This window comes from Dendropsophus ebraccatus, chromosome 1 (genome assembly GCF_027789765.1).
Source record: "Dendropsophus ebraccatus isolate aDenEbr1 chromosome 1, aDenEbr1.pat, whole genome shotgun sequence".
Classification (NCBI taxonomy): Eukaryota; Metazoa; Chordata; class Amphibia; order Anura; family Hylidae; genus Dendropsophus; species Dendropsophus ebraccatus.
In genome coordinates this window covers 178,319,228-178,343,845 of record NC_091454.1, presented here as the reverse complement: position 1 = coordinate 178,343,845, position 24,618 = coordinate 178,319,228, and the positions used below count along the sequence as shown (strand labels likewise).

Genomic DNA, 24,618 nt, shown 5'->3' with positions numbered 1-24,618 from the left:
TAGTTTATGCTTGCCTCATGGTCATGTTATTTCTGTATACTGTATGTGTACAATGTTTAACATTTTTTTATGTCTTTGTTTAGGATATTTTGAAAACAGAAAAAAAAAGAATCAACATAGAGAAATCCTCAGCAATATCAACTGTTCCTCCACCATGTCATACAGTAGCACTCTCTTGTCTACCACCAAACAAACATGAGATAAATGAAGGAAAATATCTATGAACATGTATGTGGAACCCCGACATCTGCTATAGAAGAGGTTGAGTTGTTTTCGTCAGGTAAAAGTTGGTCCACAGTAAATACATTCTCTGATGGTATCTATATAAGTTTAAAAGGGGATTTTTAATTAGGTACTTTTATGGTATATCAAATAGACAGACCACAAGAGGTGGGTCTGGCGGTGGGACCTCTACCAATCCTGAGAATCATTTGATTCCAAGCAGGGTTTGTTTTTTAAAAAAAGTTCATGCATAATCATTGACTAGAATATTCTGACATCTACAGCCACCAACTGGGGACATTAGGAACTTAGTAGATACTGAACTCAATAGTAATATAGTATGCCATAAGTTCCCTTAAATGTCGGCCCATAGCAGTAAGAAATATTTATTTAACTTTTATGTTAACCTATAGGGGTGATTTATCATGTGGGAAACACATATGGCAAAAACTTTTTGTTGTGTGTACTTCTCACGCCAGGGAGTGGGCACAGAAGGGGTGGAATGGTGGATGTGGCTGTGCATCGAGGGGGTGTTACCTACTTGCACAGCCTTAATTCTTGCCTGCTCTGGGGAGGGGGGGGGGGGTAGATGGCAATCTCGATAAAGACTGGGTGTATAACATGCCAATCTCGATAAAGACCCGGCCCGGACTGACAGACTGGGCAAATGTCTGGTGGGCTGCCCAGATTGCCAATCCAGGAGGGCTTCAAGGCTGCAAAACTAAATGGTGAGGTACTACTTTATGGGACGCTATGGGTTGATTGGCTACTATATGGGTCACTATTGGGGGCCTTACTATTACATGGAGGTACTGTTGGGGGGAGTAACTAGTATAAGGGTCAGTACTGGGAGGAGTTATCTACTATATTGGGTGCTAATAAGGGGATTAAAAACGATATATGTTATGGGTCTGATCACTGCTGTATTCTCTATAGTCTGCAGGGCCATAATACTTTTCAGCACCTGTGTACACCTGCTATTTGATTGTATCTGAAAATTTTCTGTGTGGCACAGTTGGTACAATGGGTGCGGGAAGATTTGTATGTGGGCTGGTGGGGTTTGTGTGTCAGGGCTGCTTTTCATTGCCAGTCCAGTTCTGATAAAGACTGGTATATAAGATGCCAATCTTGATAAAGACTGGTGTATGATCATAAATTCAGAGTGATGACAACTAGAAGATACATGTACAGTGCTCTGGTAGCAAATAAAAAAATAAAATAAATAATAATAAAGATATATGCAAAGGCTCAACCGTCGCTCCATTCAAAATTCCTCCTAGCTATGGTATTGGTGAACCATCACTTATCTAGCCTTTATGACCAATCTGATGGATATGCAATAAATGCTTCTAACTGGTCAGGGTGCTTTAAAAATAAAGCATGTACTGTATAATCTGTTTCCTACCACAGTAAATCTGATCCTCCCCTTTATTGTGATGATATTCAGTCCTCATTTTTTACAGCTTTTGAGTGTCATGTTGACCCAGTCGCCAGTCACTGGTGGAGGTGGGTCATCACTGTGGCTAGTTAGAATATCCTGCAGATTGGCAGGTCAAAAGAAAACAGACACAGGCACCATTGGATTTAAACAGCTAGGGGGTCAGGCAAATGAGTATGAATGATTTTAAATTTTTTTGTTTTTGTTTTAGTGCACTTTTTTTTTTTTTTGCATATTTTGCTTTTTTATCTGTATTCACTATAATTGCAGGTGTACAGTATATAGATTTCATATATGTCAGACTTTGAGGACAAACCTCAAAAAGGTTCCTGTATACTTGATCCGCAATGCTTTTTTCTATTGATGTCAATGGAATCAAACATTTTATAATGAATGTAACCATTCTGTATACCTTATTATACTTCATGCTGATATAAGTGTCTTCTTTTCCATCATAGATTTCCTGAACTGATCCAGCAGAGTCCACAGTGGCACAAAAATCCAAAGAACATAGTTTAGGAGCTATAACTGCAAGGTAAAAAGTTGTGAAACATTGTGCAATACTTTTATTTCCTGGCCCAATTTAAAGTTAGGGATGACTTTTACAATACTATAGAGACATACTTGTCCATAGAGCTTGCAGTCTAGACGCACGTCAGAAAGCATGATGAAACAATATGGGATGCTTGGGATGGATGGGGGCAGGTTTATAAGGCAGAGAACACTTTTATGGGGCACTATTAAATGTTCCCAGTAACTGCTGTAAATTACACACTAATGGTGACCATATGAATGACAACTGTGTTTAAGGAGGAAAGTTGATTTATTCATTTATAGCACTTTAAATATCTTTATCACACATTATTCAGTAATTTGGGTAAATTACTAGAAGAAAAACAAGCACAGCTATCAGCTATAACACTAGAAGGGGTTTCTTATCATTAGAAGTTGTCACTTATCCCTAGCACATTGGCCTAAATTTGCTAAAACTAAGAGTAAGGTTAGACTGGACAGTCTAAGGCTTTGTTCACACAACGTCAAAAATAGAGAAAAGGCGGGCGATTTTAAAATTTAAAATAACGTCCCTTTTTTCTGCAATTTAACTGATTGCAATGGCAATGCATTGAAGTCATTGGAAAGACGGATGTCCAATGCACCCAATGTATTAAATAACGGATGTTTTTACGGCAGACGTCCAAATAATGAACATGACCATTATTTTCAGATGTCCGCGGACGTTTTTTTATTAGTTGTTCACACACATTTTTTTCTTGTCACCATTCTTCTTCCATTTTTACTATTAAATTCAATGGACTTTTCAATTAAAGGAGAAGTCTGGCGAAATTTTTTATTAAAGTAATGTATTGCCCCCCCAAAAGTTATACAAATCACCAATATACACTTATTACAGGAAATGCTTATAAAGTTCTTTTGCCCTGCACTTACTACTGCATCAAGGCTTCACTTCCTGGATAAAATGATGATGTCACGACCCGACTCCAGAGCTGTGCGGCTGTGGCTGCTGGAGAGGATGATGGCAGGGGGACACTGAGGGACACAGGGCACTGGAGGGACACTGAGCATCCCTCTGCCATCATCCTTCCCAGAAGCCACAGCCCGCACAGCTCTGGAAGTCGGGTCGTGACATCACCAGGTTATCCAGGAAGTGAAGCCTTGATGCAGTAGTAAGTGCAGGGAAAAAAGACACTTTATAAGCATTTCCCATCATAAGTGTATATTGGTAATTTGTATAACTTTTGAGGGACAATACAATACTTTAATAAAAATTTTCGCCGGACTTCTCCTTTAAGACACACCCAAAGGCCAATCAGTAACCAAAACTAGAATAATGTACAAACACCAGTCATTGCACTAAGGGGAGGCCAGGCTGCTAAATGACATCCATTATTTTAGACTCAAAATGAAGTCCGTCATTTTAAACGGAGCTGAAAAAAACATTGTGTGAACATAGCCTAAGAGTATGCAGATGTATCCAGTGTCTTTTCATTCGAAGTCTATGGGATCGCTGACGATAGCTGATCAACCTATGTCAAGGAGATAAGTTGCAGTCAGAGCAGTCTCGCTGTGGCTTACCCCTTCGCAGAGAGAATAGAGAAACATTTGGCCGTGCTGAACGTTCCTGTGTTTGGGGAGGACAAGGTGAGGATGGGAGAGATAACTGACAGCTGAATGGTTGCTTGGCCAACAGATGTTGAAGGTGTATGGCCACCTATCTCAGCATTGTCTATATCAACAATCTGTGATAAAGTCGTGGGATCAGATCAAACATGTCTATTAATCCATAAGTCCATTAGTCCATAATAGCTGTCCTCCTCAGACCATCTTTGGTAGGTACTTTTGGTTGACTAGCAGAGATGAACAAACTTCACCAAAGTTCATGTTTGTGTGAACCTGAACTTTCGGCAAGTTCGCTCATCTCTATTGACTAGCCATAACAATTTAGCGGTTGTCAGTCGTGTCTTTTAACTTGTCCATCGATTTTTACACTTGTCCATTTTTCCTACTTCCAAAGCACCGACGTCAAGAACTGACTGTTCACTAGCTGAGTAATATATCCTGCTCCTGGACAGCTGCCATTGTCACAAGATAAACTATGTGGGCTGAATATGTTGTCCTATGTAAGGGCAAAATATTACAGTCACAGGTCCATACATCTTGTAGGCATGCCATGCTGCTAATAGGAGTGCTGAAAGAATACAGTACGAGAACTTATAACTAACATATAGCTCCTTAGTGTATGGGACCTATTGCATGCACCAATGTGCAATGTAAACAAGTGCAGATCTTGTAGATTGGTGCTCGTCTACTGAGCCTATTACAAGGATCGACCATCGTGCAAGGCCAATCTGTTAGTTGCAGTATTTGTATTTGTCACTATACCTAGGAGGGGATCCTATAGCAAATAAAAATATACTGAAAAAACTTATACTTCTCTTTTTGTCTCTACCCCTCCCCCCTTAAAAAAAACTAAATAATGTAAACTCGGCCACACACTTTAGCCATACATTTTTAATCCACTGTTGCAATAAAAAAAAAAATTAAAAGGTTAAAAAAAAATGCTAGTGTAAATTCACCAAATAATTTGAGCAAAAGTTATTAAAAAAAGTATACAATTAGTAATATGAAGTTGTTTTTCCATCAGTATTATGCACAAAAGAACTTGCAGGCATAATACTGATGAAAAAACAAGTCGGTATTGTAAAACTGTCCTCGATGGGCTTGCTGCCATGTATATAATAATAATAATAATAATAATAATAAATGTAATAATAATACTGATTTTCTTAGGCCTAGTTTACATATATAAGATGCATCCGTTTCCGTTTTTTGTAAAAAACTGACTGCAACTGATATCACAACTGATGGCAAAAAGGTCATCAGCTGTCATCAGGTTTTGTATCATTTTTTAATGAAAAACCATCAGTTGCCATCAGTTAATATCAGTTAATATCAGTTTTTTCCTTTAGTTGTCATCCATTTTTTCCAACACAGTATAAAGGGGGGTCATCTATATAGGGGGAAGCACCAGAACAGGTGATAAAATATCGTGCACAACCTTTACAAGAAAGTCTTCTAGAGCAGGGGTAAGGAACCTTGTCTCTCCAGCTGTTGCAAAACCACAACTCCCATCATGCCTGGATATCCCAGACATGATGAGAGTTGTAGTTGTGCAACAGCTGAAAAGACAAGGCTCCTACCCCTGTCCTATATGGTGCTGCACTGTATAGAGGAGCTGGGGGGGGCCAGGGGTCACAAGAGTTTAATGTCGGGGCAGGGACAGGGACTTCTCTATGGAGCGCCAGAAGCAAAAGACGGAGGATGCATAATGCATGCGTCTGCACACGGCATGCCTCCAGCGCCCCATAGACTTTAGTGGATGCGGTGCCGGATAGCTGACCTGGCCGCACGTCAGAACGCTGCATGCTGCGTTCTGCCGTACGGCCAGTCCGGCGGTCCGGCGGCATCAGTTGCAGAACGGATGATCTGAACTGTCCCATTGAAAACAATGGGATCAGTTCAGAGATGCGTTTCCCTCCGGTGCTTCTCTACTGCAACGGAGGGAAACGCCGCCAGATCAACGGATTTATGTAAACTAGGCCTAACAGAGCTAAAATATTGAACAATTCAAAACAAATAAACAAAAGGAGGGAAATCCCTGTAAGGCTCCTTCTACACTGCATTATATAGTGTCCTTAGACATACACATTGGGGCAAGAACCTACCCTGCACATCAAGTGTATGCCTATGGCAGATGCCATTTGGTGGTCCTATATCCTATTGCTTCATCCATAAATAGGAATAGTGAGGAGGACTGCATTAATTCATTCAGCAAACCCCATTGAATAAGTCCCAAATGAAGGCCAAAATGACACAAGTTTGACCTCTGCTGGCATATGGAGGGGTCTATGGATCCTTTTAACAAATGCTCTGAGACATGTCTAATTTAAGTTCTTAAGCTAGTGACTTGCTACAGTGCTGTCTCACACAGTAGAGGAGATTCTGCTCCCCAATACCTCTATATCACACCCTTAGAAGCAACAGCAGCACAGGAGACATTATAAGGTAGTAGTGAGTAGTAAAAGCTGTAAAGCACCAGCGTGAGATATAACCGTACAGTAGCTTTTCCAGTAGTACCTGTGTCATTCTTTATGTCTGTCTCATTCTGCAGCTAACTCCTCCTTCCCCCTCCCCTCACCATAGAGGTTTTGGGGTAACTGATGAGTGAGTGAAAGGACACTGATAACAGTGAAAGCAGTGAACAGATTACAGAGTTTTTCATATTTGCTTATACTGTCGATTCTTGCAAAGTTTGCCAAAAAGTTAGCTAAATTATATTTTATCAACACAATAATAAATAAATAAATAAAGCCAACGTCATATTTATTTTTACAACTTTTCAGCCAGGCTCCAGCTGGCAGGCATGGAAAGGGTTACATTTTTGCAGCAGAAAACCCAGTGCTTGTAGAAGAATGCTGCCGTTAGTAAATAGGCCAATACTTGGTTAAAACCTCTTCTCTTCTCTTGGCACAAAGAATGATTTATCAAACTCACCGCTGACACTTTCTCTGAATCGCTGGATTAGCCAGCACTACACTTACCCACCTACTGGGTTTTCACTTACAAGCCGAAAAACCGCTTGTCTGGCCAACATACTTTAGTTTGCCAAACATAATGTACAATTACAGCATGAACGTAATAGATGAATTTTAATGTACCACACAAAAGTAACCCAACACCCCTCTTGGCTCGAATTCTTGTGTTACAGCTGAAGCCCAAGCTGCTACCTCAGACTTTCGTTTCATAAAATGTATTTTTGACTTTTTATAATTGGATAAAAGCATAAACCGGGATTAAAAAATATGTTCCGCCATTTCTGGTCCCAAAAGCTTCTTAAACAAATTAAGAGGAAAATGGATCAGCAATGCTGGGCTCCGCATTTCACTATTCTACTCCATACAGAGATCATTGCATTAGACAGCTACAGTATATGTTGGGCCATGATCTGCTTACAGTATATTCATACTTATTGCAGAAATCTTTTCCATTCCTATGAATGGGAGTGTTTTGGTGGACGGTGCATGGATTTCCATGGAGTCCAATTCAGATTAATGCAACAGTTGCAGAAATTTCTACACCAAATTTGTCATGTGTAAATGCATGCTAAGGGTCCCTGCACCCGGAACAGTTAAATCTACAGAAGCAAATCTGCACTGAATCCTGCATTTTAATTTTTTTTTTTCAAATAAATCCATAGTTATTCTGCAGCATAAGTTGACATTATGTAGATTTAAAGGGTTACTCTGAAAAAAAAAGTTTTTAAATCAATACAGATTTGTAAATTACTTCTATTTAAAGCCTTCCAGTACTTATTAGCTGCTGTATGTCCTGCAGGAAGGGATGTATTCTTTCTGGTCTGACTTGGTGCTCTCTTCTGCCACCTATGTCTGTAACAGGAACTGTCCGCGGCAGAAGTTTCCTATGGGCATTTGCAACTTCTCTGGAAGGAAGGCTTGAAATGTTTAAAGTAATTTTTAAATCTGTCTAACTTTCTGTATAACTGGAAGGCTTGAGATTTTTAAATAGAAGTAATTTTTAAATCTGTATAACTTTCTGATACTAGTTGATTTGAAATCTATTTTATTCTTCGGAGTAGCCCTTTATATTCCCCACTGCAGGTCCATTTCTGTACAGTTTCCGCATTAATTTTTCTGCAGAATTTGGATAGGATTTCCTTAAATCTCATCCATTTAGGTGCTTCTGTAATACACTGTAAATTTTTCTCATGCAGCCCGCTTTGTATCTATCCCATGTGCAGGGACATTTATGAGGTGCAGCTGTAAGATGGCTAAGGGAATTGTCTCTCCAGGCGGCACAGCTTCTAGAACAGTTCCTCATGCTTCCAGATTACTGACTGAATTTGATAGCAGTTATAAACCTTCATAACGGCCCTGTACAGAGGATAGCAATATGGGTGTAATGATGCCTTGCGTTGTGCTCATGCAACGGCATAACTGAGGAAACATTAATGGGGGAGATTTATCAAACTGGTGTATTGTGAAACTGGCTCAGTTGCCCCTAGCAACCAATCAGATTCCACCTTTTATTCCTCACAGACTCTTTGGAAAATGAAATATGGAATCTGATTGGTTGCTAGGGGCAACTGAGGCCGTTTCACTTTACACCATGTTTGATAAATCTTCCCCATTGTTTGAATTTCCCTCTGCTATTTAGGCAAGTGCCCAAGAGTCTGGAGAGCTGGGCTCCTTAAGTGAAGCCCTGCCTCCTGGGCACTTGCTATAGCAGTGTGTGGGACATTCAATAGATCTGTTTCAGCCCTACGATGCAGAGCCAAATGCTGCTTGATATCCTTTATGCTATGATACCAAGTGACTAGGAGGAAGGGTCTTCTCATTAGGTGCTCCCTATATTAACAGCTTACTTAGCCCCGCCTAGAGTGACAGCTTTAATATCCAATCTTGGCATCCACACTGTTCTTCACTTTCTAAGGGTCCTATTAGACTAAACGATTTTTCGTTTTCTCAGATTTATAATAAACAATTGCTAACAAGCGCTTTTGCAAATGACCCGAAATCATTCACCATAATACACAAACCAATAGTGGCTAGTTATGATCATAATTACGATTGTTTGTATACTCTTGTATATGAAGGATCGGTATAACGACAGAACGATGTGTACATTCACCAAAATATTTATGAACGATTAGCAAAGATTAGCAATGATTTTATGGTCAGCTCAAAAGATGCGATCAACCACATACGAATGAATTGTCGTTAGATGTTTCATCATCGCCTGCATACACACATGGAAGATTATTGATTAACTTCAACTGATATAACAATTTTTCGAACAATAATCTTTCCATGTAATAGAGCCCTAAACCGTGACCTCAAGGTCTCTTGTCTATGATCAGGAGGGCCAAGCTCTGATCTTAAAGGCTTTGCTGTCTCCACTTAGGACAGGAGGGGTGTTTATGTACCTTTGGCTTTACTCTGAAGGGCCCCCACCATTGGATGATACTTGTGTAATATCACTCCAGCGTCTCAAGTATATCCCTGAGTATTATATAACATCTGTAGACACTGAGTCATGCCCTTTAATAATCATTTTGCTTTAATCCTTTTATGCTCCTAATCCGGTACTGCACACCTGTGTACAACAAAAGAATGCCGCAATGTCAGATGTTATAGCTAATTTTGGTCAACAACTTTTATTGAGGCTAATCTAAAATGGGTGAGAGTACAGGGCTTCCCAAATGTAATTGGGGTTCCCTAGTTGGGGTTCCCTAGTCCTAATACCATATGGTATACCTTTTGTTTGCTAGTATCATAGCCCTAGATCATAGATCTAGAAAATATATCAATAACTGCCAGGAATGCCCATTCTAAACCCAACCCCATGACTCTGGTCAAATACAACTGCTTTTCCAAGAATATTGGCAATAGTGGATCATAGTTGCTGTGGAAACCTATATGTTATGTTATATGCATCAATTTTATGTAAAGTGATGCTAATTGGGTTAATGCCATGTTTTTTATGTAATACTGCTGTCCAAACTTAAGGGCTTGATAGTCATGGTACCTGGGTTCATGTCCAGGTCATGTGGCAGCTTGGGACTACAGGTTGGTTATGTGTCTGGGAGGGTACAGTGTTTTTTATACTTCTCCCATAAGGTGACAACCGAGTTGACAAAAAGGCTGGACAAGTAAATGTAAGAGAAAAGTTACTGCAGCCGGTGTGTGACATGTAGTGTATTATGGTAAGGTAGACTAGACAAGTGTGAAAGACTACTGTGGATGGGAAGCCATTAGACTAGGAGGGGCCTGGGAAACACTCTGCATAATTAGCCGAGGACATAAAGTACATTAGTGATGTGCCTGTGAAGGCCGGGTGCCTGCTCTTCCTACCCTGCATGATTCTCACTGTGTCCACTGCAAATCCCAGCAGATTCCTTTGATGCCAGGAGGGGGTAAAAAGAGCAGTGTCATCTTGGTTACCTTAGGGTCCTATTCCATGGCCCGAGGAGGGCCCGATCAACGATGTAAACGAGCAGCGATCTGCTAGATCGCCGCTCGTTTACTGGACCTATTCCACGGCCCGATGATCGTTGAGCAAGGGCTGCAGGGACATCGTTACTGATGTCCTTGCAGCCCTTGCAGCAGCAGTAATACATTACCTGTCCAGGCTTCTTCTCCACGCTGTCTTCATCCCCAGGTCCAGCGTGCTCTATCTTCCGAATGGCCGGTCAGCTGACGGGTCACACTCAGCCAATCACAGGCCGCGGCGGTCCCAGCCTGTGATTGGCTGAGCGCTCCGTCAGCTGACCGGCCATTCGGAAGATAGAGCGCGCGGGATCCGGGGATGAAGACGGCACCGAGAAGAAGACCTGACAGGTAATGTATGATGCTGCGCTTCTGAAATCGTCGGTGGCCCGCCGCGCACCGCTATTCAACCGTAGTGATGCGCGGTGGGGGAACGATGATTTTAGATCTGGCCCTAGATGAACGATCAGCCGATGACACGACCATCGGCTGATCGTTCTCTCTATTTCACCGAACGATAATCGGCCGAATCGGGCCAAATGGGGCCGATTCGGCCGATTATCGTTACTGTGGAATAGGGCCCTTAATGTTTGTGCCTCCAGGCTGGGAAGACTGGGTTAAACTTAGTGGCAGTAAAGACAAAGAAATAGTAACCTGTGTCTATCTTTCTCTGGTTCCACCTGAAATCAATCTCATCAACTAGTCTTGAATGGTAGCCTGCTCTGCGCTCTACTCTGTACCTCTATTTAGCAGCTCCTACCACCATATAGGAGGTAAGGACAAGAAGGATAATGACTGGAGATGAGCCCCTCTAAATGATGCAAAGCAGGTCGTTTGATTGTCAAGTGGCTTATCAGCCGGCTGCCTTTCAACACTGTTCCGCTCCCTGCCGCTCCTCGCTGGGTGCTGGGAAAAGCTGGATCCAGTCCTGTGAAACTTCTCCCAGTTTCCCAGGACTGAAACCAACTTTTCCTGACTTCCAGAGTGGAGCGTCAGGGAGCGGAACAGAGTTTAAAGGTAGCTGGCTGATAAGCCACTTGACAATCAAATGAACCAATTTGATTTGTTTAGACGGGCGATTCGCTCATCTCTAATAGTGACAATTAGATAGCATATTATTTTGAGGATTTTGTCTCTGATCTGATGAATGTGGAGAGCTCAATGTCCCAAGCTGGACACTCATATGTTGTGATATTTAGATAGGATGTTAAAAGAAAAATAAATTCCATGATTTACTTGCGAAAATGTTTTTATTGTATTCCCAAAATCCATAACAGCGCCCCCCATCTCCCCCATGTCATTTAAAGTGGAACTTTCTTCTGTGGGCCATGAGCCTTGTTGCCCACACCTCTAGGTAATGATGATATCTATTTCAATACTTACTGATTTACATAACAGACAATGAATTACATTCTGTCCTATGAAGTGAGCCCGCATGAAACAAAACCTTCATTTCTTCCTTATCCTTTGTGAATTACGGTACAGAGTATATTTTATAAGAGGAAAGTAGACAAATGCTAAACTGGAAAACATATGCCATGTAACATCACGCAGGCCCTGCAAAACAGGAATTTATTATTTACAATGAGCATTTAACTAGAGGACACAGCATTTAATGGCTAACAGCTGTCTAAGAAATTGCCAAATAATGCACATATGATGTATATAAGACAGCTTGAAATTATAGGACTTAGTTCTGCTTTCGGAAGTGTAAGATGCTGCATTGTGACAACTGCATACTGGAGGAATGCATAATTTGAACAAGGTATAATTAAAGTATCAAAGCCTGAGATGGTAGCACTGCTAAGAATGTACACTGCTGGAAAGGTCAGGGAACAACTGTTCAGCATAGCAGCTCACACAGATAGAAGCGGCCGGGAAGGGGTTAATTTTACACATTGTGCAAATCAACAGAGGAGAGGACACACAGGAAGAAAGAAGGCAGGATAATAAATTTGGAAGCTCAATACTGAAGAGGATGACTACATATAGGAATTATGCACCTAATGCAACATGATTCCTTCATGTTTCTTTATGGGATTTATCTTTCGTATTCTAAGTAGCAAGGCATTTTTTAGGATAACACACCAGAATTGAAGTTTTATTGTGACCATAGTACTACACACAACCTGTGAATAGGTGGTACACTGTTTTTGTAGAAGGAAGAAGTAAAATTTTTCTGATCTTATACAATTCCTTTTTTCTTCGAAGGGGCTGATAGTAATAAGCTGATAACAAGATGTCCTCCTTTTGGGGTCCTAAACAATTTGCCGTAATTGTGGAGAAATCCTGCAGGAAGTATACAGTTTCCCTGAAGCATCACTATTTGAGAAACCCACCTACTCCACCCCCCAACACTGCCGTCCTGAAGGAGCCTGATCCTGCTGCACAATACTGTAAGCACTTCCTTGTGTTGAGACCAAGACTAGGGAGTACTGTGCAGAGGAACTGGGTTCTGTTGGAAAACCAGCGGAGGCGGAGCAGGACAACTGAGTTCCTTCAGTTAGCACAGCCTCAGCACATCTCCATATATAAGTAAGAACCTAGACGATCCCTTAAAGCGTAACTGTCATTTCAGGGTCATTTTTCTGAAAACATTAAATATCAACAGTACAAGCGATTTTAAGAAACTCTGTAATAGGTTTTATGTACTAAACGAGTTTCCTTCTGTACTGAAAAAGCAATCTCCCAGCCTCCCCCCTCACATCAAATGAAGCAGGATTTCTGTCTCCATTATGTGGCTATGGAGAGGGGAGGGGCTGTCAGGAGTGACTGAGCACGGAGGATTTCTGCACAGCACAACACCCTGCAATCTTCTCTCAGTAAGTTCATAGATAAGCACTGACCTTTCTGACCCCTGAATTTAGCGGTTTAGGTGCCCAGAGAGTCTACAAACAGCTGACCTTCATGTCACCTCTTCCTGCTCCCTCATCTCCCTCAGCCCCTCCCCCCTTCATAGGCTTACAATGGAGAGAGCAGAACCCGTCTTCACCGGCTTCTCTGTAATGAAGACTTATTTGCCTGATAATGCACAGATAAGAAGTCAGGGGGGAGGCTGGGAGATTGCTTCTTGAGTACAGAAGGAGGCTTTTTTGGCTGATAAAACCTATTACAGAGTTTCTTAAAATCGCTTATACTACTGATTTCTGCAATAAAAAAAAACATGACAGTTACGCTTTAAGCAATGCACAGTTCCCACTGCAATCAAGGGTCGTGTGCATCATGCTGGGTCCAGAGCAGGAAACTCTTTGCAGTCAGTCTCCAATGAGGACCTTCAAGAGTAGCTCCCTCTATTTTGGTTCAAAATTTCCTGTATGCTCTTCCTATACTTGCATTGCTTCCTCCCGATTCTCTGTTTTCTATACACACTCCAAAAACATCCTGGCTTCTAATGAAATTGGCTCTTGTGCATGTGTCGGAAAAAATTATTTTGGGTCCACCAGTGAGGACAGGGATACTGTATAGGCCAAAATAAATCGAAAGGTTTTTCATTAATGAAACTTTGTAAATTTTTGCTTTCTACAAATGATGGAAGAAAATGAAATCTACCTTGCTGAGTTACTGAGTCTCTTGTTCCATCCCTTACAGAGGACATTGAGGAAGCTTGGGGAGAAGAATGGCTCATCTGTTATTTTGACTGCAAAACCGTGAAGGTATAGTAATTATAATTTATATTTTTGTAGGAAATTCTTTGAAGAAAATTTTGATTCATTTTTTAAAGCTTGGCATGTCTATTTTTATGATGGTGTAAGGGATGTCTCTGATCCAAGTGATTTCCTATCTATGGCCATAAAAGTTAACTGTATGGTAAACAGCAAGTCATATTCCATATCATGGTGAAAAAAAAACACTCCAATTTAGCATGCCCTATAATAATCTACTTCTAGCAAAATCGCAATTTAACAGTTTAGTAACGGAACATGAATAGAGAATACTTGCTCATACAAGGTACTACAATAGTGACCGTTCTTTTACATATCAAATGATCTAACTAAAATAGTCACCATCCTTAATGATTTATTATACAGCGTTATATTATTATATAGCCTTATATTTGTATGGGATTAATGCCGAGGTTGACGTTCTAATATTTGGCCCATCAGTGGATAGTTTTTAGAGCTCACACTCTAGCAGCCCAAGATGGGTATATTATTATTATTTCTAGAGCGCCCCTGGTTCCAGCATTCGGTACATATGATAAGTGGTTAAAGGGGTTGGGCAGGGAGCAGAACACAGCCTATCCAGTGCTAACTTCCTGTGTTTTTACATCTCGCAGGTATAGTTTTTGAGATGGGAGGGACTAGGTGTGGATCCCGATTGTGGTTTTGCCATCATGCAATGTCCAATAGCTGCACAATGTTGCCAATGTTACGTCGATATTATGCAACTATTGATCATTACATGTGGACGTGGTTTCCTCGCATGCAAAGATCGGGATATATACCCAGCCTTTTCCATCTTTGTTGAAGAAGAAATGGGCTTTAGAGAATACATGAAGGGTGGTATTGGGAGATCAGTTCAGAGAGGTATGAAGAGGACTCGTTGTGGACAGCCTTGCATATTATTGTCAGTTTAAACTGAAATCGCTGGGCAGTGGATAGACAATGAAGGGATTGGCAGAGGAGATGTGGGGGAGAGTAAAATAGTTGAACAGTGGCGTTGAGGATGGATTGAAAGGGGACAAGTATGTTCAGTGGAAGGCCAGAGAGGAAGATACTGCAGTAGCCCAAGAAGGACATGATTAGGGCATATTCCAGCAGTTTAGTTTAACTTTAGAAACTTTAGAAAAAAAGCAGGTTGAGAAATCCATGTATGGTAGGGGTTTTGATGTGTTGTGGGGTATCCTGGATAGCAAGCAGACGTGACATTTGAACCAGAGAGGTTGATTTGAGTGTCATATAATAATAATGCTGCTTTTATTTGTATAGCGCACACAGATTCCGCAGCACTTTACATAGTTTCACCAATTATTGCTCCCTGTCCCCATTAGGGCTCACAATCTAAATCCACCTATCTGTATGTTTTGGGTGTGGGAGGAAACCCACGCAAACACGAAGAGAACATAGAAACTCTTTGCAGATGTTGCACTGGATGTTGCACTAGATGTGGTACTTGAAGCCATAGGAGTCTATGATCTGTCCTAACCCAAAAAGTATAGATGGATAAAAATAGGGGCCCCAGGACAAAGCCTTGGGCGGACTTCACCAGTGGGAGAGTGAGGTGTGGAGGTGGTGTGTGAGGTAGTGTGTGAGGCACTGAATGTACAGCTGATGAAATATGAGGAGATCCAGAAGAGGGCCAAGGACAAGAAGCACATAGTGTGGGTGTGAGGCTTTGGTAGTCGGCAGATGATTGTCCACTTTGGTGAGGGCAGTTTCCAGGAAGGGATCGGGGAGGAAGACAGATTGTAGGCGGCCAATAAGTGAGTGGTATGAATAGTGGGAGGACCAAGGAGAGAAGTCGGTAGTTGGATCAAGAGGGTGGGTTGAATGGCTAATTAAGGATGGGTGTTATGGTTGTGTGTTTAAAGAATGTCAGTGGTTAATGACCAATTAAAGAGATGGGTTATAGCTGGGATAAACACAGTAGCAAGATTGGGTCAAGTGCACAGGTAGTGAGGTGCGATGTGGAGAGTAGTTTGGAAAGCTAGTCTTTAGTAACAGTGGAGAAGTAGGTTATGGACAGGTTTGAAAATAGGTCCTGGGGACTGAAGGTTAAAGCTTTCCCTACTCTTATTGATCGTGTGTTTGACATATGCAGCAAAGTCTTCAGCTGAGATATGTGATGTGGAAGGTGGCAGTGGGGGGTGGAAAATGGAGTTAAAGGTGTAAAATAGTTGCCTAGGGTTGTGAGACAGAAGATATGATAGTAATGAAGTAGTCCTGTTTAGCAGAAGTGAGTGCAGACTTGAAATGTATATCTATTCTCACCATATGATAAACTCTGCTGTTATCACTGGATACATAATGTTATCATCAATAAAGTAAATTAACGCCAGAATATTTATACAACATCTAAAAACATGAATCTCATCTGTGAAGGCTTGGTAGAACCAGAGCCATAGTACCCTGGGTAAATTCTGTCATTTTCTTACCCCCCATCCCCCTCAAGGATAAACTTTTATTTCTGTGGATTAACCAAAATTCAACAATGTATAGGTAGTAGTTGAATACCATAGCATGAATAATACGAAAAGACGTTGTCCTTACAGCAGTCTGAATCTGAGTTATGGTACAAAATGGATACATTGGACCCCTAGATACTAATGGTTTTGGGGTGTAAAGTAATAGAATAGGGTCTTAGGTTTCATATTTGCCATTATACAATATTATATTGAGGAATCTACTGATGGCGAGGTGGGAAAGAGCTACTTTCCACAACAAAAACACACAATAGAGGAACTGATGTCTGATACTAGTGCACTAGTGTATAATAAACCTTTGACATGCCTCAAGGATTATGTGGAATTTACCTACTTAAGTGTTCGCTATACATACATTGTTAGCATAGGTAGATGTGTGGCTGACCAACAATGATATTTAGGGCCACACAATCCCAGTAGTGATGAGCGAATACTGTTCGATCGAATAGATATTCAATCGAATAGTGAGATATTTGAATATTCGATATTCATACGAATATCCCACGAATATTCGACATATGTTCGATAAGCGTTCAAATCCCCCAGCTTTCGGTTTTACCATCCAAATGGTCAAATAGATGTTTTTCACTAATCAAATACTTCCCATAGACTTTAATAGGATCGAATATTCGGTCGAATATCTCACTATTCGCTCATCACTAAATCCCAGCCATCAGGTGGCAAATGAGCATTTGCATTTTCATTGGCTGAATGTCAGGTCTTTTCCACAGGACATTAATCGGCCAAAGGCCATTGTAAAAGGCCATTTGTTTCTTACATACTGAGAGAAATCTGTTGCGAATTTCTCTGCGAATGCAATGATGTAACACATGTATTTTGGGGCAGACTTACCATATCTTTTACCTCTGCCACACTGGAAGGGGGGAAGCCCACTGGGAAAATTTATCAAGCAGCAGATTTTATAGTCCATCCACATGTCATTTTCCATGTGGAAGTCCACTCCATGTGGATAATATGTATGACATCTAATTCACTTGTCATTTTAAATGTTACAAATCAGTAATTCTGTCCAGTGTTGACTCACATTTCCACGTTCCGTATATATTGTCTGTGCACAGACTATATGTTGTGCTACGTATTGAACGGAACAGATTGGAACTCTCTGCAACATAACTGCATCACTACAGTACTGATACAGCTGTTCCAATAGCTTGGTCCATACCATAGGGTGTGTGCACAGACCATATATACGGAACTTGGGAATGTGGCCTTAAAGGGGTTATCCAGTGAAAATCTTTATCTTTCAAATCGGCTGGTTTCAAAAAGTTATATAGATTTGTAGTTTACTTCTATTTAAAAAATCTCAAGTCTTCCAGTACTTATTGATTTTTTATTGCAGTGCAGCAAACATACACTACTTAGCTGATGAAGGCCATGCTTGGCCGAAACGTGTCCTTCCTGTACCATATGTTTGCTGCACTGCAATAAAGAATCAGAAATTATTTGGTGAGTGCCAGGCTCTTCCTACTATCTGAATATTTTTGCCTTATGCACCACCGCCATGGAAGTGCCATCTTCTACACATCTTTCCAGTACTTATTAGTTGCTTGAAAAGTTGTTTTCTTTTCAGTCTGACACAGCGCTCTCTGCTGACATCTCTGTCCGAGACAGGAACTGTCCAGAGCAGGAGCAGTTTTCTATGGGGATTTGCTGCTGCTCTGGACAGTTCCTGTCTTGGACAGAGATGGCAGCAGAGAGCACTGTGTCAGACTAAAGAGAATACACCACTTCCTGCAATTCTTTTAAATGGAAGTAAACTACAAATCTATATAACTTTCTGAAACCAGTTGATTTGAAAGAAAAAGATTTTTGCTAGCTAACCCCTTTAACCTTTCAGTCCTCATCTGTAATAGAGTGTGAAGTGAACCATAAACAGATAGACATAAGGATACAACATTTATGTCACTGTTTTGCATCCAATATGCTACTGGTAAAACCTGAGTTGTATATTTAGACATAGCATTTATGTCACAACAGCCACAGCAAATCAGTGAAACCTTATAAATTCTTAAAAATTTCAACGAAAGTGCGAAAATTTCACAGAAATGATGGCAGAACACTATGACCTAGCCTGTGCATTCTAATATATTCTTAATCCTTCAACATATTTTCCCAAGAAAACCGACCAAAAAAATAAAGCAGAATCCAAGAACTTATGAAGTAGTAAAAAATCACCAAGAACCCACAACTGCAGAATTCTGCCTTCATTGTGCCTGTCTCCGATTAAACCATTCAATTTACAAGTGCAAACACATGTTTTGTAGTTTTGAAAAAAAAACAAAAAACGGGACCTGTAAAGAGTAAGAAATACCAGTAATATGTGTCACCTACTAGTATTGTATAACAATTACTGAGATTGTGCAGAGGTCTAGTCTTTACCCATATTACGAAATTCTATGTAGTCATTTTACAATTAACTATCTAAGCCAATCCAGACCTAGATGCACCATAAATTATGCCCTAAATAATGTTCAATAAAACTGTTAGAAGAAGCAGCTGGGGTCTTTTGTAACCTTAATAGACATATGCTAGCACATGTATATCTCCAGTAAAGGAACTGTCTGGAATTGCAGGTGTTTGCGATGTAAATATAAAAACAAAGATAAATCATAAATCGTTCTTACCATCCTTAATGTGACCCTGTGACCATGAAAAGTAAGAAAAACTCTCTTTTTTAAGTAATTTAGATGAATTTTAATTGTTTCTTGTTGTTGTAGCAGTATTTTTTAGGTTTATTTTCTTTTTATTATAATTCACTACAATACTAAAGTATGACTGCATTACTATCTGTGCATGTGCAATAATTCAGATACGCCACAACTATGATTAAAGAGGTAACCCGGAGAGCAGAAAGGGTCCTATCTGTTATGCTCTCCAGTGCACTTTCCCCCTCTCACCATCATCTTGAAAGGTATCTTCTGAGACTAAGGGGGGCATGTTGAGCACAATGTGCAATAGCTGTCTGATGTTACCTATGTCACGGCAACATTGACAGCTAAGGCCAGAGGGATGAAGTGCAGCACTGCAGAGAAAAACATTTAGCCAGATCACAAGCAGCGTGGTAAGTATAAACTGCTAGTGGTCTGGAAACTGAGTGACATCACCCAACAGTGGGACCTGGGAACGTGCAACAGGACGTGACCTTGGGCATGTGGCAGGACGTTACTTTGAGCGTGTGGCAGGAGGTGACCTCAGGCATATTGCAGGATGTGACCTTGGGCATATGGCAGGATGTGACCTTGGGCATGTGAAAGGACATGTGGTGGGACATGGGAGCCATGGACAAGTGGTATGCCTGCAGTGCTGTCAGTGAAGGACCACGAGGGGCAGGTGGTGGAGAGCGGCAGAGGGTAGTGGCATGGTGGCAGATCTTACTTTCAGGGGATGCCTTATTTTTGGGAATGCCTTATTTTCGGGGAGACATGGTATGCGTGCTATGAGTTTTCCTTTATCTTTATCGGCTGCACAAACCCCTTTATACAGGAAGATTTGCGTCCGATAAGGACAAATTTCAAAGTAGGTTCTAAAGAGACGATCAGCCGACAATCGGCCTTTGCCTGGTCTCCGGCTAGTTGCTTTCACTTTTATATGGGCCAATTGTCTGCGGCAGAAGCGTTTATAGCGATGCTCCTGGCTGATAATTATCGACCCCTATAAAATGCCCTTAGCCTATTTAGATGAATGGGTGAAATTATGCACTAAAATCTGCCACATGTGAATATACCCTAAAATCATTAGACCATGCGATCGCAGTTGCAATATAAAGGAGAGTACCCTTTCTTATCATTTAGGGATCACTGCTAGCGGTAGGGGAAATATCTCCCTATGCATGGCTTCTCCCAGTGAGAACAACTGATCGCTGGGTGTTAGGCCGGGTTTACATATGTCCGGCGGTGCGGCGGCGTTTCCATCCGGCGCAGGAGAAAAGCGCCGGAGGGAAACGCATCTTTGAACTGATCCCATTGTTTTCAATGGGATCGTTCAAAATGTGCGGCGGGAAATAGTGGCCGCCGCATCGCCGGACCGTCGGTGTGTTAGGACGCATCTTGCAGCGTCCTGGCGGACCGCCGCTCCGGTGATGCGGCGCCGCACCAATACAATCGAATAGAGCGCCGGATGCCTCGCCGGGCAGGACGCATGCCGTTCGGCTCTGGCATCCGGCGTTCAGGCAAATAGTACACAAAATAAACATATATCTCCCCCTGTGTGCTCTCCCCCTCCCCTATAGTCCCCCCTTGGTCCCCCAGTAGTATATCACCCCCCCCCCTGTTTCTCCTCCAGTAGTATATAGCCCCCCTGTTGCCCCCCCAGTAATATTTAGCTTCCCTGTGTGCTCTCCCCCAATTAGTATACAGCATTGCTGTGCGCTCTCCCCCAATAGTATATAGCCCCCCATGTGCGCTCTCCCCCTCCCATATAGCCCCCCTGTGCGCTCTCCCCCTCCCATATAGCCCCCCTGTGTGCTCTCCCCTTGTAGTATATAGCCCCCCTGTGAGCTCCCCCAATTAGTATATAGCCCCCGTGCGCTCCCCCGCAAATCCCATTGAAAATGACAGGAAAACATACTGGGGAAAAAAATGTCAACTGATGAGCGCAACTTGTGACAACTGATGGGAACTGATGGAAACTGATGGCAACTGATGGTTTTTAATGAAAAGACGGATAGAAAAACTGATGACAACTGATGCATTTTTGGCATCAGTTGTGACATCAGTTGTGGTCAGTTTTTAGGCAAAAAACGCAACTGATGCCAACTGATATATGTAAACCCAGCCTTAGAAAACCTAAAATAAGATAGATGGCCTGAGCCACTTAGTATGTACATAGTTTGAGTGGCACTTATTTACTGAGCCGATTACACGGCTTGGAAATTGTGAGGCCAGGGCTGCATGAATTATTACCAGATTGTTTGTGCAGCCCTTTCCTTTAATCAGCTGTTGGCCGCACGTCCCCTATTACATGGAATTCAGCAATCAGCTGATGAGCGATCTGGTTCGTCGGCTGATCACTGGCCATATTACATGGGTGATATCGGCCTGTTTTAGTGATAATTGGAGCGTGTAATGGGACATTTAGTAAAAAGGATTGTGATTTGCAAGGTCAAATAAAAAAAGACTTGGCCATAATTCAGATCTTTCATAGCCAAATATTCTTTACATATAAAGATCCTATTGTCTTGAAGAAGCGCTGTCACGAAAAAAAAAGCAAAAACAAAAAACTTTTGACATGACATCAGAACAACCTCAGAGAAGTCGGGATCAGCAGGGTCCTCTCCCGTCTCCCGTCCCGTGTGTTATGTGAAGAGACGAACGCATAATAGAAGTCTATGGGGAATGTCTCCTCACATAGACACTGAGCGAGGAGAGGACTGTGTGGAGGAGTAGTTCTCTCCCTGCCCGTTCTACGGAACAGGCAGTCATATCTCTCTGACAGCTACACTTTAACTCTCTGAAGAAGTGCTGTATGGTAAAGTATACTGTGTTTCACAGTTAAAGATAGTTTGTGATAAGTTCGCATTGGGAAAAAAAAAAGTATAAGCTACATGTACCTCAGCAGATTGCTGTAGATGGGGTATGAATAGTACCTTGGTGAATGTGTCTTGTATAGGAAAATTGGGTTCCTGAAGAAAAAGGGAAACTAACACCTTGGTATGTGTAAAAAGTAAAGCACATGGCATATGTATAAAGCATATAGCAGCTTTAACGGAAAGGCAAAGGTTCAAGCAAGGGACCTCATTTGTACTCTTAAAAAGGAAAGTGGGATCCGTAACCCCCTTATTTCATCTGATCCCCTTCTAATTTGGAAAGGAACTTAAAAATGACTATAAAAGTGACAGCTCCTGCATATAATACATTCGCTGGATACTGGATCTTGCCGTGGCAGACATGTATCCTGTATTGTAAGCACTGTATAGCCTGCGTATAGAAAAGAGATACAAGGTATTTGTGGTGCTACTAGACGTGTAAGGCGGCCTACATCTGTTCACTTACAGCGACCTATGAATGATTTGCACAATATGGAATGCTTGCTAACAACTCATGAATTTATCCTAATTGTTTCCAGATTCAAGATCATGTCGCTTCCTTTGTGAAACATCTAATTTCTTCCATGTAACAGGCCCGTCTAGTACATTGTTGGTTATATGTTGTTTTATGCCAGGGTTCCTGCAAATGTGCATTTAATGCCCCATTTAAAGCCTATAACCCCAGAAAAAAAATCATAATACTTATATGCTTTGTCTTTTTTCAGGTAAAGGGATAAATTAAGAATAAATGTGCTGATCAGGAAAGAACTCTTTTTTTATTCCGAGAACATAGGGGAGGAAATAGGTGAAACCTTATGAAAGAATTATTAGAAAGAATTAATTGTTGGATGTTTATTTCTTTTTTTAGAACACTAGAAGTCTCCTTACTTCTGTTCATGTAAATATTTACAACTTTTATCCTAATGGCTGAAGAGTTCTAATGATTGCCATCTGAGGCAATGCGATTCTCCCAGAACATCTTGATTACTTTTGTTGTTTGTCTTTGTATATTTTCTTATATTAGTGTGTAGGAAATCATAGCGTTCTTCTTAGGTAGCCATATATGACGGGAAACTGGACAAATATTGTCAGGGACAAAAATAATATCTCTTACATACTAACATCCTAATACTAAAATAAACAAGAAATATCTTGTTTATTATGGAACTTACATGAACAATGATCCTAGTATATGTCCCATGAATCTAAAAAATCAGAGGCAGGTGGGAAGGGGCGGTGTGTGGAAACATGATAAAGAATGTATGCTTACCTGTTCCTGTGCCCTCCTAGTGTTATTCTCACATCTCTTGTGCAGCAGCTGGAAGTAATTTTTGGCCGTCATTCGCATACGCGGCAGCTGCAACGTCACGGACCGGGCAATCCATCAATGGGTTACACAATGTTGTAGCAGCAGAAGTTGTTGGAGGCTGGCAACTAGTAGATGTCTGGTAGGCATTGCTGTGAAGGTATGAGGATGGGTAAGTATACTGTCTTTATTATGGTGCCGCATTTCCCTGCCTGCCTCTGATTTTTTTGTTTGGAACTTCTCCTTTAAAGGGTTATTTGACATAGGGCATACTGTATAGACAAAAGTTTTCATAAATTCCTAATAAGTTTTGATCCAATCCCTGGAACCCTTACCTGGTGGGAGAGCAGATATCCTATGAATCATGAATCTATTGCTTGCTCTTTATCTATATGTTTTATTAATACGCCATTTTATACTTTATCTTACAGTTAGTCCACAACTTCAGAGATCAAGGTAAGATATATTGGGGGTCACATCCAATGCAATATTAAATATTGATAGAGAATATAAAGAGTTATCCCTCTGTTGCTCAATGTCCTCAATAATTGACATATTGTGTGCCCCTGTGCAATTCTCTGTGCCTCAAGATCCATAGTTAACAATATTTTAAAATCTAAAACCTGGACATTTAGGCCCCTCTTCCATGAATGTGTCTGGAGTGTCCGTAGTCTCCTGCCCTTTGGTCCCTGTTCAAAGGTTTAACCTTGCGAAATTGGGACTGGAAAGTAGGATATTATACAGTCCATGAGGCAAATGAAAAGCTATTCTCACCTACTCTGTAAATAAGCAGCAATGATAGGTGAGGGAATGGCAAATGGATACTATTGGTTACATATTCAGAAGCAGAACAACACAGATCTTGAATATATTTGTATGTAAAATTATTCTTATACTATTACCAGTATAACTGCATAGTGATATATTCTAACAAAGCATGTATCATGGTATTTTAACAAAAATGTACAGTATGAGTAACTGTTACTTGATTTCCAAGGTCCTTGGTAGATGCCGATGTAACAGAAGATCAGAGGAACAGTAGTGAGTATCATTTTCTTATATTGTTGTTATTATTATTATTATTATCATCCCTCCATTATCAGCAAGACCATTTTCGCTTAGGTAGACATAGCGTTAGATAGGCCCACCAGGGCACCAGAGCATTAGAGGGCGTCTTTCTTACTGAATCATTTACAAATAACCTAATTGCTAAATGTCCTGTCTGGCTAATTGTAACAATATATTTTAAATAGAATTTAAATAAACAAAAATCGCAGCATATGATCTTCATAGATCTGAATAGTTTCTTCTGTTGGACCCAAGGAATCTCAGTCTAACACTAGGTCGAAATAATCTCTAAATTCAATGTGATTGGCCGAA

The 24,618-nt window shown here is 41.0% G+C and overlaps 1 long non-coding RNA gene across 4 annotated transcripts in view; it reads left to right on the top strand.

Annotated features, from left to right (window-relative positions):
* LOC138801923 (uncharacterized) overlaps nucleotides 1-24,618 on the top strand; it is a 53,775-nt gene that overhangs the window by 24,469 nt on the left and 4,688 nt on the right. For all 4 annotated transcript variants that reach the window (XR_011364653.1, XR_011364651.1, XR_011364652.1 and 1 more), the window contains 6 exons: nucleotides 84-280; nucleotides 2,119-2,195; nucleotides 12,457-12,641; nucleotides 13,834-13,898; nucleotides 23,670-23,694; nucleotides 24,236-24,279. This is a non-coding gene — a long non-coding RNA (uncharacterized lncRNA). The remainder of the gene's footprint in view (nucleotides 1-83; nucleotides 281-2,118; nucleotides 2,196-12,456; nucleotides 12,642-13,833; nucleotides 13,899-23,669; nucleotides 23,695-24,235; nucleotides 24,280-24,618) is intronic.